This window comes from Pipistrellus hanaki (genome assembly GCF_964339955.1).
Source record: "Pipistrellus hanaki genome assembly, chromosome: 11".
Classification (NCBI taxonomy): domain Eukaryota; kingdom Metazoa; phylum Chordata; class Mammalia; order Chiroptera; family Vespertilionidae; genus Pipistrellus; species Pipistrellus hanaki.
The window spans coordinates 56,857,152-56,863,151 of NC_140513.1; the positions used below are offsets into that span (position 1 = coordinate 56,857,152).

Sequence of the window (6,000 nt, forward strand, 5' to 3'; positions counted from 1 at the left end):
CAGACCGCAAGGGCGCACGTGGTCGGAGCGAGCTTCCTCCCTCCGGTGGTTGGACAACCCAGTTTGTATAGAGTGCTCACAGGGGTCCCCCTGCCCGAGGCGAACCGGGGTGTTTGTCCACTGTCGTTTGATCTCGAGAAGCCCACGGGTGGAGGGGATGGGGGAGGGGATGTCCTAAGAGGGTCGCCTCGGGTTGTGCAGATGGTGCCGCCGATCTTCGCCGGAAACGTTCATTTTTTAGCCCGCCTGTTGCATGCCAGCCTGTCCCCCTTCCCCAAGAAAACACGTGTAAAACGGGTGTGTGTGGGGGTGGGGGGTGGGGGGGAGTGGTGTCCCCGCATTTGTGCTTGGCCTGATGAGTTCTATTTAACGGGGATGCTGGAGATTTCTGTCTAGCCGGCGGATGGGAAAGTGGGGAGGAAGTGATTGGGCTGATCCACTCCATTGTAAATAAATTCCTCAGGGCTAGAAAATGTCCTCGGGGCTCTCAGGGAAGAGCTGCACAGTGACTCAGAGAGCAAGTTCACACGTTGTGCTTGTCTGGCTCCCTTCCACCCGCCTCCACTTCTCCTGACAGTCTTCTCAGCAGAACATGAGGGTTAAGAGTGGTCTCTGCTTGACAGTGCTCTTGTGAGTTTTATTTTTTATTTTTTTAAATATATTTTATTGATTTTTCATAGAGAGGAAGGGAGAGAGATAGAGAGCTAGAAACATCGATGAGAGAGAAAGCTAGAAACGTCGATGAGAGAGAAACATCGACCAGCAACCAATGTACATGTCCTTGACTGGAATCAAACCTGGGACCTTTCAGTCCGCAGACCGAAGCTCTACCGCTGAGCCAAACCGGTTTCAGCTGTTGTGAGTTTTAAATGAATTAATGTACCTATAGAACACGTACTAAGCTAATACCTCTTCTCCTCCCCTCCTCTTCCTCCTCCCCCTCCCTTTTACACACACACACACACACACACACACACACACACCAGCAATGGGGCAGACTTTTATTTAAAAGGCTAGTGGTTCAAACACTATAGCTCCAATAGCTCGGGTGGATAGAAATGCAGTAATATCTCAGGGTTGTATACATAAGCACAGGAGCTGAAGGCCAGCTCAATTAGGAATATTTAATCCTCTGCTGCTGGAGTAACCTTACAGGCGTGTCTGACCATACAAACAGAAGACCTGGCTAGAAAACTGTCTTTTCACACAATTTCACATAATTGTGGTGTGATTAGTTATTCTCTCGAGAACCTTACCCCAGCTAAGAAAAAAAAAAAAATCTGCCTTGAAAATTTCAAGAACCTGGGCTACTAAAAATAAAAAAGGAAAATTTAAAATAGTAAACAAATTTAGTAAGCACCATGTGTATTCTTTTGGTTAATGAAGATGCGATACATTCAGAAACGTATGCATTTTTAAAAGACAAAAAACAAAAAACACAACAACCACCCAATAAAATTTCTAGAAAGAGGCTTGACAAGAACGAAACACATCAGCCCAAGTTCTATCCCTCTCAGTTCACAACTGGCTCTTAGCACAAAACTCCTCCAACACACAAACACACTGCTGATTTGCCTGGCAACAGAACGTGCAGCATGTGCTTAAGTTACTGAGCTGGAGCAAAAGCACCGTAGGGCACATCTGGATGGGCTTCTTCATTATCAACCGGGCCCAGTTTAAAAGATCCGCTTGTAGATCCAGTTTGTACACGTTTCACAAGAATTTTGAACGATGAACCATCTATGGTCCCATTATTTTTAAAATGGCAGTTCTTGGATTGCAAACAAGGCATTAAGATTATAAAGACCTCTCTTGAAAGATATCCTCAGATGAAGATACGCTGAGGAGTAATCCTGAAAGTTAAGCAAACCTAGTTCTTTTTCACTAAAACATTGTGATCAAGTAGAATGTCTATTGTGAAGAATAGTTTCATTTGTTTCCCCATGAGAAAAGGCCAACTTTTTCTGGACTCATATAATTTTAAAACTAAGATGATAAAAAGTAAAATATACACCTTCAGATACTATAAAACTTGAAATAATGTCAAGTTAACCCCCCCCCCACACACACACACATACTTATGGAATGGAATAGCTCTCATGCTCCTCCCCCAAACAGGGTCTAAGGGAAAAATAAACCAGAACTCTGAATATTCATGGCACCACACAGGCTTGTTAGCTGACAATACCACACAAGAATGAGTCACACATCAGAAATATTGTAAGAGTAATTATCTGGGGACTTACACTTCCAGTAACTGAGCTCCTAGGTTAAAAAAAAACCAAAAACCCCCCCAAAAACCCTTGTAATATCAACAAGGACCCCCTTACCTCAAAAAGGAATAAAGATGGCATGGCATGGGTCTATTACACACATGATATGCAGCAGCATAAAAATAATACCCTCCACAGAGTCCCTCAATTGGGGCGAAGCCCATTTTTCACTGCTAAACCTGCGAAAGATTAAGAGAGTGAAACAAATTCACCTGTAACTATGGCACCTCCTACATTTGAATGACAAGTATGCCCAATCTGATGCCATATGTTAAAACATTGAGAATATATATGAGTAAAGGAAAATGGAAACAAAAGGCAAAATGATGATCCTTAAAACGTGGGTAAAAAAAACCCAAACAAACCCCAACAGATGATTTAAAGGCAAGTAGGTGTGATTCTGATTACATATGGCATCATCCACAGAAACAAAGGCCAAGAAAAGCATCTTCATTTTGTTCGGTGCCAAGGCTGGATGTTGTTCCAGGCAAGAGCGATAATACAATGAAGGTGTCACACATGCAACTAAAAGAGCTGGTTTGTCTAGTAAGCCCTTCTGGGCTCAAATGAACTTAAAGGACAATCTCCCTTGACTAATGTTCCTCCTGTGTCAAACCTATGTACGGCACGGGTTTAAATCCCTCCTCCCTTCCAAACACTGGAAATGAACATGCAGGAACGTCTACAATGCAGACTGCCTTAAAAAGAGAAGGATTCTGTAGCGCCACTGACATCACTGCTCTGAGGAGGCTGGGATGCGATGCAGTTATCGCTGATGGGAGCCAGGCAATGGTAGTTTGTTTCCTCCGACGACAAGGGCATGATCAATCCACCAAGGGGTTTGCGGAAAATCAAGCATGCGGTGACAGGCGATGACACTGTCAGAGTGCACACCGCCCCATCTGTATCCAGGAGCTGCATATTGGCAGACTTTGGCAGGGAAACCTTGAGGAGTTGGTTAACTTTGGCTTATTTATTTATTTATTTATTTATTTATGCCCCAAAGAGTTGGGCTTCTCACCTGGAAGTAACAAACCCAATATAATGATTTTGGCCTGTGGCTGCCTTGTGTTTTCACTAAAACACAAGGTAAGTTGTGCGGTTCCACCTGCTACTTCTGCCATATTTTCATGGTTCCTACCCAGACAACAAAGACCAGGTTTAACATTATCCAGTTCTCCATTCTTTAGCCTCCACGAAACACGTCTTGCTGTATTTCCTCCGATTCCGATTCCAAAATTCAGTGCGGGGAGTGGGGGAAGCAGCCTTCGCCCTGCGTCATTTCGCTGCACTCCCTGCGCCATGGAGTCCTCCACAACCAGCACATCAGGCTCTTTGTCTCTACACTTCAGGGCAAATCTGTGGTGCTGAGTCATCCATCTGTCATCTCCTGCTTGATTATCTTCTGCTGTGTGTGGAATGGCTGCTGGGTTGGAGTCTCCTTGGCTCATTCTACACTGGGGCAGAGGGTCGGTGCAGGCACAGTCTGGGAGTGGCGCATCTGTCATGCTCCCCCAGTCCAGGGAGCCCCACTCTGGGGCCCAGTGCTATACCTTTTAACTCTTAACATCCATTTTGAGGGTTCTCTTGCAATCTCATGAAGCACAGAGAAGAAAATGCTTTGAATAGAATTATCAATGTTATATGAAAGGGAAGGTCAAGTAGACCTTAGTTACTGGAAAGATGGTGGACACCCTCCACCTCCACTCTCATGTTTAATGAAAAATTAAACAGAAGTAAGAGTATAACAAGCAAAAGAAAATCCAACAAAGTCTATTTTTCCTGTTGTTATAACTTTTATGCTTTAAATATATACGCATTTTTAAAAAATGGATTGCCTACTAGATAATCCAGCTCTGTTTATTATGTTTCAATCTCCTGTTGACTTCTCTGGAACACCCATAACATCTGACTATACTTTCAATCGACTGCTGTTAGCTCAGGCAAAACATGAAGTTTTAAAATTATGCCCACGGAGGGTGGTGGCTGGGGAGAGAGTTTATGATGACAAAGGATGTCTTGGATAATTTCTTTACAAGTGCAGGAAGCCTTTCAAAGGTGAAGATGTGACACAAACTATGGTTCAGAGAAGGCAGTTCTACAGATGATTTGCACAAAAATGATTCCAGTAATCAGCTTTCTGAAGATACATTGTGATTTGAGAAGAAAACTTAGTTGTAGTACTCAAAGCTCAGACCACAGATCGTGCAGAATCACCAAGGAGTGTTGGTGAAAACCACACATTCTCCAGGTTTAGAGAGTAAGGATCTCCTCTATGCATGTAATGCTTCATTTAATCCCTACATTGACATTTGAGGCAAGTACTATTATTATCCCAATGATACTGAAATACAGATGATAAAACTGAAGCCTGGAGACATTAAGTAACTTTGTTCCAAGTTATAAAGCGACTAACTAAAAAGTCTAGGTTTGAAAAATTCATAGACACAGACAACAGTATTGTGATTATCATAGGGAAAAGGGGGTAGAAGGTAGTTAAGGGTAACGTGGGTCAAATATATGGTGATGCATAGAGGAGCCAAAGGAAACAGAGATTGACAGGAGAAAATGAAAACTCATTCTGGTGGCTTAGGTACAGGTACGTGGATGTTGAAAGCTGGCCCCACTCTTGAAGAAAGGTATAGGAGTATAAGGATGTAAAAGAAGATGTTCCAGGTGAGAGCATGAGCAAAGCTATGGGAGTCTGGGGATGCTGAAAGGAATTCAGTAGGATGGATGTATGGTGAGAAGCTGGAAAATAAGCTTCTGGAAGGAGCCTGCCAAGGAGCCTCAAAGGGACTGCTGATTGCCAGAAGGAAAACCAAGGATGAGTTAGATGGCAAGACACTGTGCAGACAACTCTTTCAGAGCTTACCTATGATAGTTCAAGGAGATGTATGGTGAAGGGAGGCACAGGGAAGGTGGAAGAGACCTGAGCACACACAATACCTAAAGGGAAAATGCCAGGTCAAGAAGAGAACAGATAGAAGAGGGAAAAAGAAACACAGGTCACAGGCAAGATAGGGTATTTCTGAGGACCGGAGGTCCCTACAATTTCAGGAAGAAATTGAATTCAAGTCACAGGGAACGGTTATGAATTTTGGTTGAGGAGACAAAGCTAGATTTGAGAAGGGAAAGGTCGGCAGGGAGGAAGTTGAAGTCCATGCACAAAGAGGCTGACTTGCTTGCAGTGGGGGTAAGATGGTGGGTTAGGAAGTGAGAGTGAGTGGTGATGGCTTAGAGGAGACAAAGCTAGACTTGAGAAGGGAGAGAAGGTCAGAGTGAGAGGATGGTTTAGAGCAGCGTTTTTCAACCGCTGTTCCGCAGCACACTAGTGTGCCGCGAGATGTTGCCTGGTGTGCCGTAGGTGCAGACAAGACAAGAATTTTATAATTTTTCACTATTTTGTTTACTTAATATTTCATAATAAAGTAATTATAAAATACTTTCTTTGTGTTTATTTGATTCCTATTCAAGAGAATTACTTTATATATAGTCAATATAGGCACAGAGTTAAATTTTTTAACATTTTCTAATGGTGGTGTGCCTCGTGATTTTTTTCATGAAACAAGTGTGCCTTTGCCCAAAAAAGGTTGAAAAACACTGGTTTAGAGGAGACAAAGCTGGATTTGAGAAGGGGGAGGAGGTCGGGCAGGGAGGAAGTTGAAGCACTTCCTCCATGAACGAAGAGGCTGGCTTGCTTGCAGTGAGGATAAGATGGAGGGAG

The 6,000-nt window shown here is 43.4% G+C and overlaps 1 pseudogene across 1 annotated transcript; it reads right to left on the reverse strand.

Moving 5' to 3' along the window:
• Positions 1–3,039: 3,039 nt before the first annotated feature.
• Positions 3,040–5,570, reverse strand: LOC311629625 (platelet-activating factor acetylhydrolase IB subunit alpha2-like; annotated as a pseudogene). Its single transcript has one exon. The product of its transcript is annotated as a platelet-activating factor acetylhydrolase IB subunit alpha2-like (transcript).
• Positions 5,571–6,000: the final 430 nt, after the last annotated feature.